This window comes from Oncorhynchus keta, chromosome 10 (assembly GCF_023373465.1).
Source record: "Oncorhynchus keta strain PuntledgeMale-10-30-2019 chromosome 10, Oket_V2, whole genome shotgun sequence".
Taxonomy (NCBI): Eukaryota; Metazoa; Chordata; class Actinopteri; order Salmoniformes; family Salmonidae; genus Oncorhynchus; species Oncorhynchus keta.
Window position 1 is genome coordinate 62,513,617 of NC_068430.1, and position 12,726 is coordinate 62,526,342.

The following is a 12,726-nucleotide window of genomic DNA, read 5'->3' on the forward strand; positions in this document are numbered from 1 at the left end:
CCTTTTCCTAGCGCGTATGTGAGAACCAGTTATAGCCTTCAGTCCTAGTTTTGATTCACCTGCCTGTTTGCCTACCTGTGTATGACCATTGCCCGCCTGTGACCAAGATTCCTGCCTTTTGCGAAGGCATGTGAATCTACACCTTAACCCAGACAGTGCATAACAAAACAATTAATAAGATTTTTGTGTAAACCTAAACTAAAATACAACTTTTTTTTTTTTTTAAACCCCACTGCCCTGTTTTCTGTCATGTTACTAACAGGAAGCCCACTAAGGGTTTTTAAGAAGAAAAACTAAAGTTTCACCATGTCCTATGTTGAATAAATGGAATTAATATATATCTATGGACATGTGGATGAAAAATTAATAACCTAATATTTTGTCTGTCATAGTTGAAGTGTACATATGATGAAAATTACAGGCCTCTCTCATCTTTTTAAGTGGGAGAACTTGCACAATTGGTGGCTGACTAAATACTTTTTTGCCCCACTGTATAAAAGATATTTTGATTTTTTTAACCCATTTTTGGTTACTACATGATTCCATGTGTTATTTCATAGCTTTGATGTATTAACTATTATTCTACAATGTAGAAAATATCATTTATCTTGGCCTCATAATACAGTTTCTTCCTCTTTTAGTTGAGTTTAGTCACATAATTTCTCAATTTGCAGTAAGTCAGCCAGTCAGATGTTCAGCCAGACTTATTAGCCACTCCTTTTGCCCCATCTCTTTCAACCATACAGTTGTTCAATTCCTCATCATTCTATGACACGTTAACAGTTCTAACAGTTTCATAACAGGTGCATGTTTATCAATAATTGGAAAAGCAATTTCATAAATGCATCAAGTGCAGCATCTATCAGACCAATAAAATATTTTGTTTTTACATCATCAACATAAGAGTCACAGCAAAATATATTGTTAATCTTCTATACACATCTTTTAGGCCCAGCTTTTGGAACTTTGGCTTTCCTGTATATAGCCACTATATTGTAATCACTGCATAGCCATTTGTAGCAACGTTGCAATTTGTATAGTTTGCAACCTAACTTATAAAAGTGATACTACCTATGAATTAAGTGGCCTGGTGTAGCTGGTGCAATCAGTTTTACTTGACTTTGACTGCATTTGCTTGCGCTAAAGTTGATCATTACCATTGTGCACCCGCAGCCTAATCATGAAGCGTCTCAGAGTAGGAGTGCTGAACTAGGATCAGGTCCTCCCTGCCCATATAATATTATTCATTATGATCTGAAAAGCAAAACTGATATAATATCAGCACTCCTACTCTGAGCTGCTTTGTCAATATGGTCACAGACTTCCTCCGGGTGAGGTTAATCAGTAGCCCAACTAGAACTGTTGTTTTTGTATTTGTATAGTTATTTCATGTGTCACTTTGTTCTTTAAAGTCATGAGTAACCACCACGCTGCATTTCGGTCCGACTCTCTTTCTACAAACGAAGAACGACGTTACAGAATCACCCACCACACTCGGACCGAGCAGCGTGTTAACAGGCAGCTGGAGCAGCGAAGGGAGGACGTTATGGACAGCAGAGGCTTGGAGTATACGACGTGGGAAAAAATAGACAGGTGGGCGGCCGACCCAGAGAGAATGCCGGAGCCCACCTGGGATTCGCTGGTGCAGTACGAAGAGGGCTATAGGCGAATGGAGTCGAGAAGAAAGACACGGCGGCGCAGAGCGAAAACCGAAAGTCACCCCCAAATATTTATTGGAGGAGGGCTCAGGGAGAGAGTAGCAGAGTCAGGAGTCAGACCTGAGCCTACTCTCCCTGATAATCGTGAGGAGCAGCAATATAAGGACTTCTGGTCTTGGGAGATGATATTAGACGGAAAAGGACCCTGGGCGCAGCCGGGAGAATATCGCCGTCCCAAGGAAGAACTAGAGGCGGCTAAAGCGGAGAGGCGCTGGTATGAGGAGGCAGCACGGCGACGCGGATGGAAGCCCGAAAAGCAGCCCAAAAAAAATATTGGGGGGGGGGGGGCTTAATGGGAGTATGGCTATGCCAGGTAGGAGACATGCGCAAACTCCCTGTGCTTACCGGTGGGCTAGAGAGACCGGGCAGACACCGTGTTATGCTATGGAGCGCACAGTGTTTCCAGTGCGGGTGCATAGCCCGGTGCGGTTCATACCAGTCCTTCGTATTGGCCGGGCTAGAGTGGGCATCGAGCCAGGTAAGCTTGGGCAGGCTCGGTGCTCAAGAGCTCCAGTGCGCCTGCACGGTCCGGTCTATCCAGAGCCACCTCCACACACCAGTCCTCCGGTAGCAGCTCCCCGCACCAGGCTTCCTGTGCGTGTCCTCGCTCCTGTATCACCAGTGCCAGCACCACGCATCAGGCCTACAGTGCGCCTCGCCTCTCCTGTGCTGTCGGAGTCTCCCGTCTCTCCAGCGCTGTCGGAGCCTTTCTCCTCTCCTGCGCTACCGGAGTCTCCTGTCTGTTCAGCGCTATCAGAGCCGTCCTTCCCTCCTGCGCTGTCGGAGTCTCCCGCCTGTTCAGCTCTATCAGAGCCTTCCTCCTCTACGGCACTGCCGGAGCCTCCTGCCTGTTTGGAGCAGCCTGAGCTGTCAGTCTGCATGAAACAGCCAGAGCTGCCAGTCTGCAAGGAGCTGCTAGTCTGCAAGGAGCTGCCAGTCTGCAAGGTGCTGCCAGCCTGCATGGAGCAGTCAGAGCTGTCAGCCTGCATGGAGCAGTCAGAGCTGTCAGCCTGCATGGAGCAGTCAGAGCTGTCAGTCTGTATGAAGCAGCCAGAGATGTCAGTCTGCATGAAGCAGCCAGAGCTGCCAGTCTGCAAGGAGCTGCTAGTCTGCAAGGAGCTGCCAGTCTGCAAGGTGCTGCCAGCCTGCATGGAGCAGTCAGAGCTGTCTTTCTGCATGACGCAGCCAGAGCTGTCAGTCTGCAAGGAGCTGTCAGTCTGCAAAGAGCTGCCAGTCTGCAAGGAGCTGTCAGCCTGCATGGAGCAGCCAGAGCTGTCAGTCTGCAAGGAGCTGTCAGTCTGCATAGAGCAGCTAGATCCGCCAGTCAGCCATGATCTCCTAGATCTGCCAGTCAACCAGTCTCTTCCAGATCTGCCAGTCAACCAGTCTCTTCCAGATCTGCCAGTCAACCAGTCTCTTCCAGATCTGCCAGTCAACCAGTCTCTTCCAGATCTGCCAGTCAACCAGTCTCTTCCAGATCTGCCAGTCAACCAGTCTCTTCCAGATCTGCCAGTCAACCAGTCTCTTCCAGATCCGCCAGCCAGCCAGGATCTACCGGAGCCTACTACCTACCTGAGCTTCATCTCAGTACTGGGCTTCCTCTCAGTACTGGGCTTCCTCTCAGTACTGGGCTTCCTCTCAGTACCGGGCTTCCCCTCAGTACCGGGCTGCCCCTCAGTTCTGGGCTGCCCCTCAGTCTCGAGCTTCCCCTCAGTCCCGAGCTTCCCCTCAGTCCCGAGCTCCCTCAGTCCCGAGCTGCCCCTCAGTCCCGAGCTGCCCCTCAGTCCCGAGCTGCCCCTCAGTCCCGAGCTGCCCCTCAGTCCTGAGCTGTCTCTCAGTCCAGAGATACCCCTCAGTCACGAGCTGCTCCTCAGTTCTGTGGGGTTCTGGGTGAGGACTATTAGGCCATGGTCGGCGGCGAGGGTGGATTATCCCAGGACGCGAAGGGGAGGAACTAGGACATTAATGGAGTGGGGTCCACGTCCCGAGCCGGAACCGCCACCATGGACAGACGCCCACCCGGACCCTCCCTATGGTTTTGAGGTGCGTCCGGGACACCTGTCTCTGTGTAGTTTCACCAGATAGGCTGTAATTAGGTTTCACATTCCGTTTGTTGTTTTTGTATTTGTATAGTTATTTCATGTGTCACTTTGTTCTTTAAAGTCATGAGTAACCACCACGCTGCATTTCGGTCCGACTCTCTTTCTACAAACGAAGAACGACGTTACAATATTAAAGTTATCTTATCTCCCACACCCGAGAGTGCCTACACCACTGTGCGAAGGGACTATATATTGACTATTTATTTATTTAAAAATATATATATTTATCCTTTATTTAACTAGGCAAGTCAGCAAACCCCTAACCCGGACAATGCTGGGCCAATTTTGCGCTGCCCTATGGGACTCCGAATCACGGACAGTTGTGATACACCCTGGAATTGAACCAGGGTCTGTAGTGCCTTAGACCGCTGCGCCACATCCCTTTTAAGGCATGCCTCACTATTTTTTGTCTGCTCCTTCCTAGTGTTCCATGATCTACAATGGCCACATCTACTGCAGAGCTGCTTCTGGCCACTCTGACAGAGCTGGGTAAGGATGTGTTGAAGACATTTAAATGGTACCTTAAGCAACCTGATGGGTTTATCTCCCAGTTGGGCTTCTCTCCCATCCCAAAATGCCAGTTAGAGGGTGCTGACAGAGAGGACATTGTGGACAAGATGGTGGAGACCTACAGCTTTGTGACCGCTCTGGATATCTCACCGAAGGTCCTGAGGAAGATGAAACACAACAATCGAGCTGAGAAGTTAATGACAGACTGTAAAAAAGGTCATTCAGAATTGTTCTATTATTTCTGCACATAAAGTTAATCATAACAAATGTTTGCCAACATTCATCTGTCTTTTACTTATAGTCAGACAACATTCTTGACTAACTTCATTTATTAGAGGAAAAGGGTCCTATAATGTTAGGGTGCTAACCAGTCAAAGCCCCTCCCATCTTTGTCCTAATGAGATGCCAGTGGTCAGGAAGAAAATGCTGGGAGAACATCCACCATTTCACATCAGGGAGCTTCTGTCCATCCCACCATCAGTGCTAAGACAGGTGGCCATGTTATTTCCCCTGCACTCACTGGCTGCCATATTGATGGTCCAGTTAACATCAGCATCCATGTCAACTCTCCAGATGCTGGTGAATAATATCATATGGTGTTTCATTCTGATTGTATGTTTGTGCACAATTATTACTATTCTATTTCTCTTTCACAATTCAGTTGAAATGTTTTTTGATTTTATGTGGTTATGTAAGATGTTTGGGTGGGATGACAATCATATCCCTTAATCAATCAGAACGTCATTTCTAATAGGAGAAAAGTCCTTAGAGCAACAGAATCCCTTAATCAATCAGAACGTCATTTCTAATAGGAGAAAAGACCTTAGAGAAACAGCATAACTTCACTGTCGGATGATAACCTCTTATCTACAAAACAGACCTTTTCCTGGAAATTGAGAAAACATCCATATTTTCCCATTAATGAACATACAATTATAAAATTTCAGAAGCTATTTAGAATACATTTGATTGGTTTTAGTGTCATGAAATGTTCCAAGTACATTGAGGGGTTACTGCTTTCAATTAAATCATTAAAAAATAAATAATGAGTTACCATGTCTTCATCCGACAGCGACGATAATCTATCATGATTATGTTTCTGTTAGAGTGCTGGGTAGAAACCTTACTCCTTCTGCTTTAGGAGAGGTTGGTGTTGAGGAAGCGCCAGAGAAAACATCTACGACTCAGGCTGCTTCTCCAGCCAACAGCAATGAGACTGGAGGCCTTGTTATTGCCACAGCAAACCCTCCTGTAAACTCTACAGAAGATGATAAATAATAAGAGGAGACACAAAATAAAAGTGAATTAATTGACTAATTTTAGTTGCTGGTAATCTTGGTGAATATGTTTTTTTTTGTAAATATGTTTTTTTTCTTGTCTTAAACTGGTTGTATTGGATTTGAAAGTCATATTTTGAATTCATTGCTAGGTCTCTCAAATGGGTATGTTATGATGTGCCAACAAAAACTACAATCCAATCTGCGGAAGAACTGTCGACGTGTATTTGAGGGAGTGGCTAAGCAAGGCGTTACACAACTTCTCAATGAGATCTACACAGAGCTCTACATCACAGAGGGTGGAAGTGGAGAGGTCAATCTCGAACATGAGGTGAGACAGATCGAGGCGGCATCCTGGAAATGATCAGAGACGCCTATCAAATGTAATAACATTTTTAAGACCTTACCCATACAAGACAACCAAATCAGAACTGTGTTAACAAAAGGAGTTGCTGGAATTGGAAAAACAGTATCTGTGCAGAAGTTCAGTCTGGATTGGCTGGAAGGGGAAGCAAATCAGGATGTCCAATTAATCTTTCCCCTCCCTTTTCGGGAGCTGAATTCAATGACTGGGGAAAAACACAGTTTGGTAGATATTCTTCATGAATGTATCGAATATGCAAAAGGGAAAAATTATTTCTCAACCACCTTTTTATGACATTGAAAGGATCAGGAAATTACAGTGAGAGCAAGTACAAAGTTTTGATTGCCCTTGATGGTCTGGATGAGTTTCACATGACTCTAAACTTCCAGAGCAAGAATTGTAAGTATGATGTCACAGAGTCGACCTCTGTTGAAGTGCTGTTGACGAACCTCATCAAGGGAAATCTGCTTCCCTCTGTCCACCTGTGGATAACCTCTCGACCTGCTGCATCTAATCAAATTCCTCCTAGGTATGTCGACCTGGTGACAGAGGTACGAGGGATCAATGACCCTCAGAAGGAAGAGTACTTCAGGAAGAGAATCAGCGATGAGAACCTGGCCAGCAGAGTCATCTCACACATAAAGACATCTACATCATGTGCCACCAGTCTTCTGTTGGATATCTGCTACAGTTCTAGAGAAAATGGATGAAGAAGAGATTAGAGAGATGGCAAAGTCCCTAACTCAAATGTACACACAGTTTGCGGTTGTCCAAGCTAAACAGATGAATGTGAAGTATTATGGGAAATGTGAGACAGATGCTCATTGGAATCCAAAGATCATACTATCACTAGGAAAATTGGCTTTTTGGCAGCTTGAGAAAGGTCATCTTATTTTCTGTGCAGCAGACCTGAAGAAGTGTGGCATTGATATTAAAGAAGCCTCAGTGTACTCAGGAGTGTGCACAGTGTGCAATATTTTGTGAGGACTTTGGTTTGTATCAAGAGAAGGTGTACTGCTTTGTGCATCTGAGTATTCAACAATGTTCAACAATTCACAACAATGTGAATCTCATGGCAAAACAGCAATCCATCATCAGAAAAATGCAGATCGTGTTCAGATATAAACCTGCCATCACCTTCCACAAGTGTGCGGTGCATAAGGCCTGACAGAGTGAGACTGGACACCTAGACCTTTTTCTCCATTTCCTTCTGGGTCTATCAGGGGATTCCAATCAGAATCGTTTACGTTTTCTACTGACACAGACAAGAAGCAGTTCACAGAGCAATATCGAAACAGTCAAGTACATTAAGAAGAAGATCAGGGAGAATCCCTCGCCAGAGAGGTGCATCAATCTGTTCCATTGTCTGAATGAACTGAATGATTATTCTCTTGTGGATGAGATCCAAAGCTACCTGAGCTCAGGGAAACTCTCCAGAGAAGAACTCTCACCTGCCCAGTGGTCAGCTCTGGTCTTTGTGTTGTTGACGTCTGAAGAGGACTTGGATGTGTTTGAACTCAATAAATACTCCAGATCAAAGGAAGGTCTGCTGAAGCTGCTGCCATTGGCCAAAGCTTCTAGAACTGTGAGGTAAGTACCTGGATATTTAAATACTAATCATCCGACAGAAATATATATTTTTTTACAAAAAATGTTTTATTCACTACTATTCTCAATTGACTTTATTAATTTAAATCAAACAAACATTTTTTGTCACATTCGCCGAATACAACAGGTTTACTGTGAAATGATAGCTCACGAGCCCTTCCCAACAATTCAGAGTAAAAATTAAAAAATTGTAAAAATAGTAACTAGAGGAATAAAATACACAAGAATAAAGCTATATACAGGAAGTACCAGTACCAGATCAATGTGCAGCTATATACAGGAAGTGCCAGTACCAGATCAATGTGCAGCTATATACAGGAAGTGCCAGTACCAGATCAATGTGCAGCTATATACAGGAAGTACCAGTACCAGATCAATGTGCAGCTATATACAGGAAGTGCCAGTACCAGATCAATGTGCAGCTATATACAGGAAGTACCAGTACCAGATCAATGTGCAGCTATATACAGGAAGTGCCAGTACCAGATCAATGTGCAGCTATATACAGGAAGTACCAGTACCAGATCAATGTGCAGCTATATACAGGAAGTGCCAGTACCAGATCAATGTGGAGGTATATACAGGAAGTGCCAGTACCAGATCAATGTGCAGCTATATACAGGAAGTGCCAGTACCAGATCAATGTGCAGCTATATACAGGAGATGCCAGTACCAGATCAATGTGCAGCTATATACAGGAAGTGCCATTACTTGAAGCTTTCAACCCGCTCCACTACAGCCCTGTCAATGTGGATGGGGGCGTGCTCTCCCCTTTTTCTCCTGTAGCCACCATCGGCTCCTTTGTCTTACTGACGTTGAGGGAGAGGTTTATGTCTTGGCACGTCTCTGACCTCCTCCCTGTAGCCTGTCTTATTGCCATTGGTGATAAGGCTTACCACCGTTGTTTCGTCAGCAAACTTGATGATTGTGTTGGTGTTGTGGATGGCCACGCAGTCATGGGTAAACAGGGAGTACAGGAGTTGACTAAGCACGCACCCCTGAGGGGCCCCAGTGTTGAGGGTCAGCGAGGTGGAGGTGTTGTTGCCTACCCTCATCACCTGGGGACGGCCCGTCAGAAAGTCCAGTATCCTGTTGCAAAGGGAGGTGTTCAGTCCCAGGGAGGGGACAATGGTGTTGAACGCTGTAGTCTATGAACAGCATTCTCACATAGTTATTTCCCCTCTTGTCCAGGTGGGAGAGGGCAGTGTGAAGTGCAATTGAGATTGCGTCATCTGTTGATCTGTTGGGGCGGTATGCGAATTGGAGTAGGTGTCTGGGATGATGGTGTTGATGTGTGTCATGACCAGCCGTATAGTCATTTAGGAAGGTTACCTTGGAGTTATTGGAAACAGGGACAATGGTTGTCAGCTTGAAACATGTTGGAATTACAGACTGGGACAAGGATAGATTGAAAATGTCCGTGAAGACACTTACCAGCTGGTCTGTGCATTCTCTGAGAATGCACCCTGGTATTCCGTCTGGCCCGCCTTGCGAGTGTTTACCTGTTGTTTACTCTCATCGGCCATGGAGAGAGATCACACGGTCATCCGGAACAACGGGCTTTCGTGCAAGACTCGGGTGTTATTTTCCTTGAAGCGAGAATAAAACTCATTTAGCTCGTTTAGCTCATCTCACGGCTGGGTTTGTAATCCGTTATCGTCTGCAAGCCCTGACACATCCGAAGAGTGTTGGAGCCTGTATTGTCCTTTTGCATGTTTGATGTTTCATCGTAGCGGGCTTTCTTGTATGCGTCCATGTCCGTGTCCGATTCCTTGTGAGCGGTAGCTCTAGCCTTTAGCCCAGAACAGATATTGCCTGTAATACATGGTTTTTGGTTTGGGATACATTCGTATAGTCGCTGTGGGGACGACGTCGTCTATGCACTTATTGATGAAGCCCGTGACTGATGTGATAAACTCCTCAATGCTATCGGATGAATCCCCGAACAATTCCCAGTCTGTACTACTAAACAGTCTTGTTACTGTTTTTGTTGTAAACTGTTATGATTTTCTTTTTTACACATAATTTAGGCTGAACCATTGTAACCTCTCAGAAGGATGCTGTGAAGTGTTGGCCTCAGCTCTCAACTCCTCTTACCAGAGAGAGCTGGACCCCAGTGACAATGACCTGCCGGATTCAGGAGTAAAGCTACTCTCTGCTGGACTGGAGAATCCACACTGTAAACTGGAAACACTAAGGTCAGTATTCCTGTATTTGTTGAATATCGTGTGAAAAAACAACATATGCTTCTGCCATTTTCTGTATTACTAAATGGTCGCAGTGTGTGAAGTCTGGATCAACTCTCTACAGGCTGTCAGATCACAGATGAGGGCTGTGTTTCTCTCGACACAGCTCTGAGGTCAAACCCCTCACACCTGAGAGAGCTGGATCTGAGCTACAATCACCTAGGAGACACAGGAGTGAGACTGCTTTCTGCTGGACTGGAGGATCCACACTTGAGACTGGAGAAACTCAAGTATGTAGAGGATTTGTATAAATCCACATTAATAAATGATACCTTTATTCTGAGTTATGCGTTATGTAGGCGTGTGCATATGTGCGTCACTCAAAACAATTCTATCTCTATAGTATGGAAAATGGTGGAGAGTGCAGGATCAAACCTGGACCTAAAAAATGTGAGTGTTGACTGCAATGGAGAATAAGTGTGTATTTCATGTTGACTCAAATGTTGGCTCTCATTCTATGGAAGCAGAATTCAGAGCTCAATGAGTTATAAGCAGTACATTATATTTACATTCTAGCACAGTAACTACAAAGTACACTACCGGTCAAAAGTTTGAAGGGTTTTTCTTTGTTTTTACTATTTTCTACATTGGAGAATAATAGTGAAGATTTCAAAACTATGAAATAACACATATGGAATCATGTAGTAACCAAAAATGTGTTAAACAAATCTAAATATATTTTATATTTGAGATTCTTCAAATAGCCACCCTTTCTTTGCCTTAATGACAGCTTTGCACACTCTTTGTCACGTCCTGACCTTAGAGATCCTTTTTATTCTCTATTTGGTTTGGTCAGGGTGTGACTAGGGTGGGAAATCTATGTTCTCTTTCTTTATTGGCAGGGTATGGTTCCCAATCAGAGGCAGCTGTCTATCGTTGTCTCTGATTGAGGATCATACTTAGGCAGCCTTTTTCCACATGTAGTTTGTGGGATCTTGTTTTTGGTACTGTGCTGTTTAGCCCTACGAAACGGTACGGTTCGTATTTTTTTTCGGTGTTCATTTAATAAATTAAAATGTCCGCCTACCACGCTGCACCTTGGTCCGATCCTTCCATCGACGATCGTAACACTCTTGGCATTTTGACCGGTAGTGTAGCCTAACACACATTGCTGAAGAGCCATGGCTATCTTTCTTGTTTTGTTCATGATATAACTATAACTATCAAACTACATGCAGCATATAGCCCATACCTTTCATTACATCATTTATTGATGAGGCTATTTTCATTGGTTATTTTTGGTTTGTCATCATATGTTACATTGAAGGACCTCTCATACTGCAAGAGCCCCAACACTAAAATGTGAGCTCATTGCAGCAAACTCCCCCAATTCACCACTAAGCTGTGAATATTCCAGAATACTGTGTTTGTGGCACGTTAGACAGTGCTGTATGTAAATTAGGGACAGTTTCAATGTACATTGATGCCGTTTCCAATTTGTAAGTCGCTCTGGATAAGAGCGTCTGCTAAATGACTTAAATGTAAATGTAAATGATTACAACTGGGAATGTTTTGTATGATTCTCTCCTATGCTTCTTCTGTTCATATGTTAATAATGAGACACACCCTGAAGTTTCACTCGGCAGGTAAGAGGGTGCACAGTGAAGTTAAAAATATATACCTCTTGATGATTTGTAAAATACGTATAGTGTCCTGATCCCCACCAGATGCTTGTGAGCTCCCACTGGACCTAAACACAGCACACATACTCCTCACACTGTCCCAGGAGAACAGAAAGGTGACATGGTTGGAGGAGCAGCCGTATCCTGATCACCCAGAGAGATTTGAACAAAGGGAAATGGTGCTGTGTAGAGAGCCTCTGTCTGGACGCTGTTACTGGGAAGCAGAGTGGTCTTTTAGGTCTTACATGGGAATGACATATAAAGGAATTAACAGGAACAAGGGGGATGATGACGGTGTGCTTGGATCCAATGACAAGTCCTGGAGTCTGCACTGCTCTGGTAAAAGTTACTCTGCCTCCCACAATAAGAGTGCCACTGACATACCTTTCCCCTCCTCCGGCTCCCACAAAGTAGGGGTGTATCTGGACTGGCCTGACGGCACTCTGTCCTTCTACAGTGTCACCTCTGACACAATGACCCACCTCCACACATTCCACACCACGTTTACTGAGCCCCTCTATGCAGGGTTTTGGCTTCTTGAGTGCAACACCTCAGTGTCCCTGTGTAAGGTAAAATAGCTTCCTGTGTCCAGTGGATAGTTTGTTAGTTTGTTGGTGATGTGGACGCCAAGAGACTTGAAGCTCTCAACCTGCTCCACTAGAGCCCCGTCGATGAGAATGGGGGTGTGCTCTCTGACCTCCTCCCTATAGGCTGTCTCATTGTTGTCAGTGATCAGGCAATGTTGTGTCATCAGCAAACTTAATGATGGTGTTGGAGTCATGCCTGGCTGTGCAGTCATGAGTGAACAGGGAGTACAGGAGGGGCCTGAGCAAACACCACTGAGGAGCCTCCGTGTTGAGGATCAGCATGGCGGATGTGTTGTTACCTAACCTTACCACCTGGGGGCAGCCTGTCAGGAAGTACAAGGATCCATTTGAAGAGGTAAGTGTTTAGTTCCAGGTTCCTTAGCTTAGTGATGAACTTTGAGGGCACTATGGTGTTGAACGCTGAGCTGTAGTCAATGAATAGCATTCTCACATAGGTATTCCTTCTTTCCATGTGTGAAATGGCAGTGTGGAGTGCAATAGAGATTGCATCATCTGTGGATCTGTTGCTGTGGTATGCAAATTGGGGTGGGTATAGGATTTCTGGGATAATGGTATTGATGTGAGCCATGACGAGCCTTTCAAAACATTTCTTGGCTACAGATGTGAGTGTTACGGGTCGGTAGTCATTTAGGCAGGTTACCTTAGTGTTCTTGGCCACAGGGACTACGGTG

At 44.9% G+C, this 12,726-nt stretch overlaps 1 pseudogene; it reads left to right on the forward strand.

Annotated features, from left to right (window-relative positions):
• The first annotated feature begins 4,260 nt into the window (after positions 1 to 4,260).
• LOC118389578 (NACHT, LRR and PYD domains-containing protein 3-like) lies at positions 4,261 to 12,025 on the forward strand (annotated as a pseudogene).
• The last annotated feature ends 701 nt before the right edge of the window (positions 12,026 to 12,726 follow it).